This window comes from Amblyomma americanum, chromosome 6, assembly GCF_052857255.1.
Source record: "Amblyomma americanum isolate KBUSLIRL-KWMA chromosome 6, ASM5285725v1, whole genome shotgun sequence".
Classification (NCBI taxonomy): Eukaryota; Metazoa; Arthropoda; class Arachnida; order Ixodida; family Ixodidae; genus Amblyomma; species Amblyomma americanum.
Genome location: NC_135502.1, coordinates 15,547,529 through 15,559,904, shown reverse-complemented (window position 1 = coordinate 15,559,904; position 12,376 = coordinate 15,547,529). Strand labels below are relative to the sequence as shown.

At 47.1% G+C, this 12,376-nt stretch overlaps 1 long non-coding RNA gene across 1 annotated transcript; it reads right to left on the bottom strand.

The window, feature by feature from the left end:
* Positions 1 to 3,021: 3,021 nt before the first annotated feature.
* On the bottom strand, positions 3,022 to 9,109 carry LOC144094570 (uncharacterized). The gene is made up of 5 exons (XR_013306520.1): positions 9,046 to 9,109; positions 8,959 to 8,978; positions 8,805 to 8,877; positions 4,270 to 4,367; positions 3,022 to 3,488 (listed from the first exon to the last, which is right to left on the bottom strand). It is a non-coding gene; the product is annotated as an uncharacterized LOC144094570 (long non-coding RNA).
* Between the last annotated feature and the right edge of the window lie 3,267 nt (positions 9,110 to 12,376).

Sequence of the window (12,376 nt, the reverse complement as noted above, 5' to 3'; positions counted from 1 at the left end):
TTCAGCTTAGCAAAAATGTCGTCCACTCGAGGCAACGGGTACTGTTCCATCACTGTGGCTGCATTCACTGTCATACGAAAGTCTCCGCACACTCGGAGAGACCCATCGCCCTTTAAAACGGGTACCACTGGTGTTGCCCATTCGGCGGTTTTCACAGGCGCCAGGACATCTTGCGCAACCAGTTGGTCCAGCGCTTCAGACATCTTGTCCCTCAAAGCGTAGGGAACCGTACGGGCCTTAAAAAACTTTGGACACGCATTCTCTTTCAGCTGCAATGTGACCGGTGGTCCCTTGCATACGCCGAGTCCTGGAGCAAACACGTCAGCATATTCGTTGAGCAGCTCTTGCAGTTCCGTGCTATCAGCTTTTATCTCGACTGGTTGCACACTCGCGACCACACGCGACAGCATTGCCACCCCAGCCTCGTTGAATGCCTTGATTGTGTCTCTGCCGCACAAAGATGGTCCGACGCTGTCGACCACTACGACCGTACCCGGAATGCCTTTCCCGTCGCATGTAGCCGTCATACTGAGCTGTCCGACAACTGGAAGTTCGCCCAAGAGGCAGGATAGCTTAAGCTGTGATTTGCGCAACGGCGGCCACAGCGCCTCGTACTTCCGGAACGTCGCTACGGAGATGACACTCACGGGTGATCCTGTGTCCACCAGCATAGTAAGAGGGACGTTATTCCAATTAATGTCCTTGTAAATTGGCCGAACCTTGCGGATGCTGGCTTCTTGGTGGAGAACCGCTGCAATAGTGTACAGGGCTTCGCTGTCGTCCGAGCTCGTGTCCCCTGCTGCTGCCATTGCGTAGGAGCCCTGGCGTCGTTGGCCTCCCGGGTGCGATGCGTGCCGAAGGAAACCTGTGCTGGACTGGCACATTCGGCGAAGATGTCCTCGTTTGCCGCACCGGTAGCACACCGCGTGAAGGTGTTTGCATTCCGCCTCGGTGTGCGACTCGCCACCACACCTGCCACATGTATCGCACTTCTCCAGCCTTGGGCGCGGCTTCGATGAACGACTCTTTTGACGGGCAAAATGTACCTCTCCTGGCTCTGAAGAGTGCATGCTTTTGGCGTTCTGGGAGGCTTTCTGTGCCGAGACAACAAAGTCTTCCGCCTCTTCTGGTATAAGCTTCCGTTGAGTCAGTAAGTGTCGCCGGACGTCTTCATCTTGCACACCGCACACAATTCTGTCCCGTAACATGCGCTCCAGTGACGTTCCGAAGTTGCACTTCTCCGCTAGCCGCCTAATTTCCGCAATGAAGTCCTGGGCAGACTCCCCGTCTTTTTGCGAGCGCCTGAAGAAAGCATAACTTGCAGCGATCTCGTTAACTTGCGGAGCATAGTGGTCTTCCAAATGCTGGACGACTTCTTGGTAACTCAGCTCATTCACTTGTTTTGGATGACACCGCCCCTGCACCACTCGCACCGCACTGTCTGTGAGCAAAGCTATGAGCAGCGCTCGCTTCTTCGTTGGTTCCGCGATGCTATGGGCTTCGAAGTAAGCCTCCAGCCGAACACGATACGTAGGCCACGTACCTTCTGCATCCGTGAATTCCGGTGGCCGCCCGGCACTCATTCTTGCGCACGTAAGTTCGCCTAGCGCCGGCGCGCTATCTCGTCGCCACTGCAATATAGCATCACGCAGGAATGACACAACAAGAAGGAACGATTTATTCAGGCAGCCCCTTTTATAGCCCGCCGGTGAGGTGACGTTGTGATCACGTGGTCAAGCCAAGGTTTGCCGACGACGCATCACAAGTGAGCCGGTTTTTACTCTTGCAGCTATCACTTCTCAGAAAAACCGCGTGGTGAACAAGATTTACGACACCTCGGGGCTATGCATCAATGCAGCCACCCTACTCTTCAAGACGTGCTACAACTACTGCGATAACGACTGCTGCACCTGTGACAAAAGCTGCAAGGACGAGAAGGACGGGGGGATATCGCGAAGAAAACCTCGCCAGATGCTGGGCTGCCCCCGGATGCAGTTTACCCGCAACCCGCAAGCCGAGCTGTTCCCTCTGTGCGCCGACTACCGGTCCTGCACTTAAAGGCACAACAGTGCCTTTCTAAACAGTCTGTAAGATCACTTTAGAGAATAAAGTTCGGGAACGACGCTTAGGTATTTTTTTGTAGCTATTAAAATTCCTGCCGCACGTTAAAGTGGTTTCATTTAGAAGAAATGCAGTTCTATTTCTGACGGACCTGCGCAAGAACAGAGACGTCATGTGTTCATGCATGCCGCGTTGGTTGTTCTCTCTTTGCATAAAAATTCGCGCTCATTGGCAGCATGCTTAGCTAACTAGCCCCCGCAGTGTGATTTGTAGTGCGTTTTCGAAGGCCCTTCAATAACGAGTAGCAGAGTAGCTGGGCCGCAACGGGGCGGAAGGCGTTTTCATACGGAGCGCAAGCGTGTCGTGAGTTGTGACGCTACTGTCCTTTAAAGTGTGGAGGCCATCTACCACTGCCAGGCATTCTAGAGCAGACCAGCCACAATCGTGTGTACACGTACCTCCAGTCTCACTAAGAGCCGAGGGCCCGCAACAAATACAGAGGCACACGAGCTCACGTGTTCTCTGTCGTATGTATGCTTCCTTTATGCGCGGATCTGAAGAGATTGGCAACCAGGGCTGAAGAGACTGTCAGGAAGGCGCTGAGACGCGCCTGGCACAGATAACTTTTATTATAATATTTATTAAGAGTAGTGCTAAAGTTGTCAGAGGGCTATTGCAGGGCGGAAAATCAGATCAGCAATAGAAGACGAAAGAAAACGCTAGAAAAATGAAGTGACTTAGACAGTCACACAGGAAAGAATTAAAGCACCGACTGAAGGTTGCGTGAATCGATATACTTAACGAGTGAGTGCTTATATATGCCGAATCACTCAATCTTTTCTTTACAATCATAGGTCGCTGGGTGTCCTCATATCCCTCCTAGAGCAACTGGTAAACTATGCGCCACTCACTGCCTTCGATGACAGGTGCTGCCACTGGCGGTGCTCGTGAGGCCCAGGTTGCTCTTACTGAGCAACCTCTCACGACTAATCGTTTATTGAACTGTCACCTGCCACTGTGGGCCATCATTCAAAAGCTGCAGTATTTTTTTTTATTGAAGCTGTTTCATAAACACGACTACTCAGCGTCTAAGAACACGCAGAAAGGTACATTAGATAGCTCTGCGTCTATTTGATCTAGATCTACAGTGACGAATGGCCACATTATGCCTATTTCGGTTGAACACTGTGCTGAATGGTAGTATTCTGAAAATTGTAGCCATGGTAAATTACCTATTGCTTTCTAGTTATATCCTTCATCTTCGACGGTACTTTCTGCTGAGCAGGTGCTATGCATTCATTTGTTACTTAAGCTCAGGACTTGAAATTGTGATAATATGTCTTCTTCCGGCAACGTCGATTTTTCTTGGTGGATCCAGGGTTTTCTTACGCTCCTTGGATGTCATCCAGCTGAAGTTCGGACATTTTCTGCAAAAGCCAAGTGCAAAAAAAAAACTAAAGAAAGAGAACCATGCTCTTTTCCGTCACACATTGCTGACCGCTACAGTAAACAGTGAACACCTCTTTATTTAAGCTTGTGTTACCGTACTCATATAGTACGGTAACTAAACAGTATCAGAAGCACGGAGATTGATTAGGGACATTGTTACGAGGCGTCTGTATTGCACTGCTCTTATTTAAATGCCGCTTGAGAGTATTAACATCGCAGGCGGCTTTTTTTTCTTCCGTGCTACCGTGGCACGAATATGAGTCTATCGGGAAGCCTGAAAACGATTTTTCAATTTGTTACTTTACTCTTTGTTGCGTTAACAATGAATAGCTATAACCTTTAGAAGCGTTCTCATCGTGTCGGTTAGCAGCGCGAAATTGCAAAGAAAATTGCTTAATTACTGCAGATGCAATGACGGCCGGGAAGATGCGTTTTTAATTAAAAACTCTTATGGCCGCGAGTATAGCTTTATTTATAGTTCTTGCAGAATACGTGCGTATCAAAAGCTGCACAGGAACTTTTACTGAACATAGAAAAGCCTGAGTTTTTCTCCCTTCTGCGAGGTCACCAAGCGTCAGAAACCGCTGCACCGCAAGGACACTGGAACAATTTTGGAACGATGAAGGTGTACTCCTGGTGAACATTGTCAAATGTTAAAAGTCGTTTATTAACTCTACCGCCCTTTTTGGTGTGCTTATTTAATGAATAAACAGTAATGCGCTTTCGGCGAACAGTTCTAAAGAAGCATAAGGTGCTCACCTTTTCAGGAGATTGTAGTAGTACTCCATAGCATTGAGCAAGGAGAATCCGAGCCATATGCCGATGTAGCCGCCAACATAGCCGGACACTTGGATCACCTTAAAATTCACCACACTACAATCGCAGCTGGTCTCATATATATATATATATATATATATATATATATATATATATATATATATATATATATATATATATATATATATATATATATATATATATATATATATATATATATATATATATATATATAAAGATTTATATATAGATTTATATATAGATATAAAGATAAAGATATGTATATATATAAAGATTTAAGAGAAGTGGGCACTTCTACAAAGACACTTTTTTTTATCAACGTTTCGACCGCGGTGCGGTCTTCTTCAGGACTGTCTTCTCCTGAAGAAGACCGCACACTTCAGGACTGTCTTCTCCTGAAGAAGACAGTCCTGAAGAAGACCGCACCGCGGTCGAAACGTTGATAAATAAAAGTGTCTTTGTAGAAGTGCCCACTTCTCTTATATATATATATATATATATATATATATATATATATATATATATATATATATATATATATATATATATATATATATATATATATATATATATATATATATATAGCAGACAAGTTAAATGAAATGAGGGGCCCGTTTGACAAATTTATGAAGGGAGCCAACAGTCACCGAAACCAAGGTGCACAGGGGAACGTTAATTTTTTTTTTTATGTGTTATGCTTATCATTGGGATAATAATACTTAGATTAATAAATCGCTTAAAGAAAATTACTTATAAAGCAGCAGAAAAAACAACCATGCCGCCGGTGGGATCCGAACCCACGACCTCCGAATATCGCGTCCGGTGCTCTTACCAACTGAGCTACGGCGACGACTGTCCAATCTGCTGCTCTCGTGGGTATTTATGTTTATTGGGTGTAAGCGAGCCTTGAGAGTGTTCACCAGCGCCACCCTCGACCATAGCGGCGGACGTAGCACGTCCTGTAATACCGCGAGCGTGACGTAGAACGTCATCTAACGGCGAGGGCGGAAACTGTGCGATAGCCCTCTTATGCTACCTATGGCATCAAGACTGCCAGAACTGAGACCCTCGTTAAGCTATTAGCAGACAAGTTAAATGAAATGAGGGGCCCGTTTGACAAATTTATGAAGGGAGCCCCCCCACCCAATAAACATAAATACCCACGAGAGCAGCAGATTGGACAGCCGTCGCCGTAGCTCAGTTGGTAAGAGCACCGGACGCGATATTCGGAGGTCGTGGGTTCGGATCCCACCGGCGGCATGGTTGTTTTTTCTGCTGCTTTATAAGTAATTTTCTTTAAGCGATTTATTAATCTAAGTATTATTATCCCAATGATAAGCATAACACATAAAAAAAAAATTAACGTTCCCCTGTGCACCTTGGTTTCGGTGACTGTTGGCTCCCTTCATATATATATATATATATATATATATATATATATATATATACGGTAGCATTACATGCAACGTCATTGATAAGTTATTGTCGGCACATATACAAAAGTTTCTCAAAAAAATTGAAAACAGCCACCATGGTCATGACAAAAAGCATCTTTGAGAACAAATAAGCAATCATTGGAAATTTTTATCTGCTGGATCTTCTTTAGTCAGTCGGCAAGGCCAATAAACTGTTTCCCTTCAGTTAGTTTTTGATTTTTATCCTTTCGTGGGCACTTGACACGACACTAATTTCCCGTCTGTTATAAATTATTATTAACCTTCTGTCGTTTTCAAGTTGCGCTGCGGTTACAAGAATTACTGCGTATTTTTATAAGCAGTGGGTGGAGTGTGATGGTAACCTACCGGCATCAAAACTCCTCAAATGGCAATTATCCACGGCGACAACTATGGGATGAAACGCCATCAGCTTCAACTGAATTTCAGAGTAGCTAAGTCCCCGCCTTCAAAAATTTTGAAGAGATATAGGTTCAATGGAGGTTTGGTTTTTCGATCTTCTCAGGAGACACGCCGGAATGACTAGTCAAGTTGTCGAGAAAGACATTGTTCGCGCGAACCTGCAAAACTCTATATTCTCTGTTGTCGACATTACGAATATTTGCCATATTAACAGGCTGTATAGCAACTTACTAGACTGTGAGACGTCATGTGCAACGTGTTCAGCTAAATGACCAGAGGTCAGCTCAAATTTCGCACATCTATGAAAACAATTGAGTTTACAGGATGATGTAGGTAAAGGAACACTTGGGGTAGATAGGTGACGAATAGAAAACTGCAATTTAATTAAAATAATTGAAGTTCTTTTACTGCGGGAATGATCGGATTCGTTTTATACGTCATCCCAAACGCAGTTTACTTGGACCTCGTTTTCAACCTAGCCAGAAGTACGTTTTACCGCATGAGGCAGATTTAAGTTGCTTGATGGCGGAATGAATCACTGACCCGCCAACTCAATGGCTTGAGATCGCACCCGCCCCCTGTAATTGATGCAGCGGCAGCCATTGATGACGTACGAGTGTTACCGGACGGGAGCAACAATTGAACCAGAGAACGCCGTTAATTTGGCCATCCTATTTGATGGCACCAAGCCCAAAAACAACAAGATCCTTCTCTAAGATCCTTCTCTCTAAGATCTAAGGTCCTTCTCCCAAGCGTTTCAACCCAAAACAGCCCGGCACCAGGCCAGAGGAAATCTTGCACCGAATAGAAACCGGGTGAGTACCCTGTGGTTCTGGGGATCGAAACTTGCACCTCCTGCATGCGAGGCAGATGCTCAGACCCCCTGAGAGAAATTTGGAGAAGAACGGGACGACCGATTTATGGAGTGGACAATCCGGCCTGCCGAAATTATTTCAATCGACCATCTTTAGGTAAGCATCCAGCATTGTCTGAGGAAGCAAAAAAAAAAAAAACACCAGCGCAGAGCTGAAAGTCGACCAAGTGCTGCAGATGCGGGGAAACGTGGACTACAGACGTTCACTGACATCTACCTGTACTCCATGCTTCGGCGGTGTCAAGCGATGATCGACGGAAATAACTCGAGCGTGAAGTACTGAGATGTTAGTTTAAAATGAAAAGGCATTCTTGAACCTGCTACCTTATTTCGTAATAAAAAACAGACACTAACGCCGCCACTCACCGCACAAAGCAGTTCTTCAAGAAACTTGCTGTGAAAAAAAATTTAGTCTTAATATGAGAATAAATACTGGGTGCTTCTGCGTGAAGTCTGACATTGTCGTCCCACCAACCACTTGCACACAGTTTGGGCGGGGGGGGGGGCTCCCGCACTCAACGCAGCGAGAAAGCAGTGTGCTTAGTGCGCGGTGCGCTTTGAGAGACGCAATTTTTTATCCAATGCTAAAGGGTATTTTGCGATTAGTTTTAACTTTCCTTGTTGCAACCAGAAGACTGGCAAAGATGACTTACTTCCTTCACTGACACAAATTCAAAGCGGTACTCATTTTACGTGAAAAGAAGAGGTATGCCATTGGTGTGGCACCGTTGGTCAGCACTGCATACGTTATTTGGGGCCAATATGGGGAGGAACAAGAACAAGATGAAATGTAAAATATGCACTTCCTACCCTGGATGTGGAACACATGAAGTTCATGCTTAGGCGCTAAATTTCTAACTAAAGTTCGGTGCTTACTTAAGGAAACATGCCCTGCTCATTTGTTACCCTCCTCGGAATTTCTTACAGCGCTTGGCTTCGCAGAAGTCTTGTCTGCAGTGACAGCACCGGAGGCTTTGCCAAGGCTCAGCAGGCTTTCTCCATGTGAACCTCAAAGTGTAGTAATTTTAACTCACTCGCTTAGATATATTCGGGCGTGGATGGTTAATGAGGTTAAAAAAAAACTCAGTCAGAAACAATTCACGGTGGGGTTCTAGTGCTTCTCACATCAGAGTCGCAGGTAACGCGGAAGTGATTTCTGTGGCTCAGGAAGCTCAGCCACGTCGGCCACAACCAGCAAGAGTCCCAATGAATGATACTTTCGTAAAACAGCTCACAGCACAACATTCCGCTCCTCGCCTCCCTTTTGAGGCACGTGGTCGGTCACAAATGAAATTAAGAATCCTGCAAGGCCAGTGCACGCACTCTGCGTCACGCAGGCATGGGTGCAAAAAATTTGTCGCGTTGCATCATCAGTGTGCTCGAGCTGTGCCGTTGTGAGTGACGTGCAACATTTCCAAATAGTTTGCCCGTGCTTTTTTTCATGACTGTGATACACTCGGGCGCAGTTAAAAGAGATGGGATGTGTTTCTGCAGAACGTCTCTAACGTGATGTTTCCTGAAGGTCCATGAACTATGAGGCTCGTGGTAGCTAGGCTGCTTTTCAAATTCTTACATGACGCGTGCCTCCAGGGGCAGTGGTAGAAAGATTATTTTTTCATAGTATTCGACAGAAGCGATCGCTAATGTCATCAATATAAGGCTAATCGCGCTTGCTCCTTAACGCAACCACCAAAGGCACAGCTTGAAATCGAGACATGTTTTTCTCTGGTCTGGCATTTTCAAACATGGACGAAGCCAACACTTACACTGAGGGTGGGCTGGTCTGCCACGAGTTCCATGCTATCCGAAGCAAATCTGATCGTTAGCTCGTACGAAGTTCTGGAAAGAAGGCGGCATTCACTGTTCCACTAAAGATATAACATATAAAACGTGGTACTTATTGTCGGGTGAAGTACTCACTCCTTAGATCCATTTGATTTCTGCAAGAAACGTATTCGCTATAACAAAATTAAATAATGTGAAGGACGCCTATGGAGCTTTACTTACCGGTATTGTGCGTATACCCGTGACACGGCTGTCGTAGGTGATCTCTCTGAAGAAAAAAACAAAAAACAAAATGACTCATAATGGTGGGCATTCCAAATTGCTTACAGGAAGCACACGCAACAGTGAAAAATCACGATTATACAAATGTTTCGTTCCAGCCCTGACCGACAAAGCGGGCCAAGCGTTCCGCGCCAGTGGTGGGAAACTCCGGATAGTTTCGGTTTCAACTATTTCAGTGCACCGGCGGACTGGCGGTCAACTCATACTTCAAACTGAATGATTCCTTCCCACGCACGTAGCGCGATAACGCTGTGGCCGTGTTGTCTCAGCGACCGGCATACGGAGCTGCTCTTTTTGTAGCGAGCGCTACTATACGCGTAAGTCTCGCCGTTTCGCCGTGGCCGCACAGTGACCTTGAGCCGTTGCCTAGCAACCGCTGCAGCTGGTGGCCATAGGCGGCCGCCGTTCGCCGCGCCATCTGGCGTGACGTCACTGGAGAAGCCGGTGCCGTGGCGTGCCGGCGAAACCGAGTTGCCGCAGCTGTGCGCATGCGCCGTAGGAGGAGGGGGGTTGGTGCAGCTGGAGTATCTGGTCACTGGTCTGTGACCAATACTCCTCATCACCATTGTTTTTCAGCAGCGCAGGGGACAAAGGACGAGACAAGTGCACAGACAGGCACAGACACGGCGCTGTCTGTGCACTTGTCTAAAGAAAATCAGCGCGTTTCTCTGTACTTGTCTCGTCCTTTGTCCCCTGCGCTGCTGAAAAACAATGTCACACCAACTTGCCCAAGCTTCTACAGTCTCATCACCATGATTCTTTACCAGACGGTATGCCGTCAAATCCTCGACTATATATATATATATATATATATATATATATATATATATATATATATATATATATATATATATATATATATATATATATATATGCCCGGTGGAGCCGTCGGTAGATATGGATAGTGAGTCGGAGAGACTGAAAGAAGCCAGGCTTCGTCGTCGGAACAAAACCAAGAGCAGGCAGCGAGCCGAGGAGGCGGAGGAAGAACGAGCCGTACGCCTCGAGAAGCGTCGTAAGGACGACGCGGCCAGGCGAGTTGCACGTACGGACATAGAGGGTGCTTCGTCGTCTAGTTCGGCGTCTCGGGTCGAAGCCAGGGCTCTACGACGGAACGAAGGCAAGAGACAGCGGCGAGCCGAGGAGACAGAGGAAGAGCGTGCTCAGTGTCTTGAAAGGAGACCCTGTGTCTTTCGCCTCTTTCGCCTGTGTTTGACTGGCGGGGAGAGTGCGCTCACTTGTCAGGCCCGTTTCACCACGTTTCGCTCGTGGCCGAGGTCTCACGCGCACTCAGAAAACATGTTGCTGTTCGTTTATCTCGGCAAAGCGACATGGCGTGCGACAGCTCGCATGTCTTTTGGGTTAGGCCTCAGAAGATCTCTTGGGATGTTGCCTGCTCCTGAACTGCACGTGCAGCAACTACTATCCGGTCTTCACCTCTGAATGCCTGGATGATTCTGTTAACAGTGGAAACGGGCCGCCCTATTGTAGCAGCTATTTCTTTTTGAGACATTGTGCGAGCCATGTGAACTATGGCGAAGCGCTCTTCTCTCGGTATTCTTCGGGGCGTCTTTAGAAGAGCATTCTTAGATGCACGGATTTTTATCACCTCAGGTCTAACATTGTTCCTCACGATCGTAAATTCCATTGGCTTTTGCCGCCCCTATATCGTGATAACTGCTATTATGCTTTTCCACCTCGGTAGCTGCGTGAAAACGCGCTACTTCGTGCTTTATTATCGCTTCATGCTCTCGTATCAATGGCTAAGCTGTCTGACATAAAAAGCCTCGAGCTGCCAACCGTGGTCTGCTCCCGTGACGAATTTCGTACGCCAGCAACGCCATTTCATAGTATTGTTTCGTCTTGATGCCAATCTGTGCGCAAAATAATGGGCCATGCATGGCAGAGTCATTTTGTAAAGATGTCAAGAGCACCAGGAGATGAGCGCTCGGCCACAGTTCATATGGTCCGTAGTATATCTTAAAGTGCAATCTACTAGAGGACAACCGGGGCTCTCCATCCCCTTGCACTCGTCGCATCTATGGCCAGAATCTTCCTAGCCTGCATAATAATGCTGCCACGGTATCTCAGTGGTTATAGTACTCAGCTACTGACCCGGGAGACGCGGGTTTGATCCCGGCCGTGGAGGTCGCATTTCGATAGAGGCGAAATGCTACAGGCCCGTGTTATGCCCGATCTCAGTGAAAGTTAAACAAGCCCAGGTGGTAAAAATTATTCGGAGTCCTGCACTATGGTATGCTTCATAGCCTGATTCGCTTTGGGACGTTAAATCTAGTAAAACCAAACCAAGTTTGCCTAAAGAGTCAGTTTCTTATCCGACAAGACGCCACTTAGCGCTTTTCGCTAACAAATAGACCCTAAGGAATTGGTTGGAATTGCATCCACGCATTTTCTTGCTCAGGACACGCGCAGCTCTTAAGCCCCGACACTATAGAGCTCCAGAGAAGCGTGCACTAAGCAGGACGCTGTACACTCACCTGCGAGAAAGCTCCAATGCGCGCCGTCCGAAAATTAAGAAATGGAGAAGAACCGGAAGAATTATACCATCGGATTTGCAAATTTATTTCTTGTCCAACCTTTCGCAACGCCAAAACCCGCGTTTCCTCTGCTTTTCCCAATCTTGATTTCTTTCAAGCGGCAGCTTAGAAGCCTAAAGCCTGTTTCACATGGTGCGACGGGAACGAAAAATTACGGTCCGGTCGCACTGTCGTTGCAACGGTAATCGCAGCCGCCGTTTCACATGCCAACGATTTCTGTCGGTGCCGTCGGCACCCTAGCGTCGGTGCGGCCTTTCAGTGGACGAAAATTCTTCGGCTGCAGTAAATGTCAAACATCGTGGCAGGCGTTGATTTCGTAATAATGGGCAATAATATTGAGCTGTGATGTATTATTAAGTTCAATAAGACATTTTGGAGATTTTCCTGTCATGTCGCTGAACTCCTATTGGCTGACTACTGTGGCCATCGCTGCGACCGCACCGACGCTGCGACAATGCGACCAACTTGTTGAAAGTCTGTCGCAGTGGCCCTGCGACGTGAACGACGCGCATTTCTGTCGCACAGCGGCAGAAATCGCACTGCGCTGCGGCAACAATCGCATCATGTGAAACGGCCGTAACTCGAAAGACGCGCGAGCGTCGCACGCCACGTCGCTTTGCCGAGATAAGCAAACCGCAACGTGTTGTCCGAGAACGCGTGAGACCGCAGCCACGACCGAAAGGCGAAACGGGCCGGTCAAGTGAGCGCGCTCT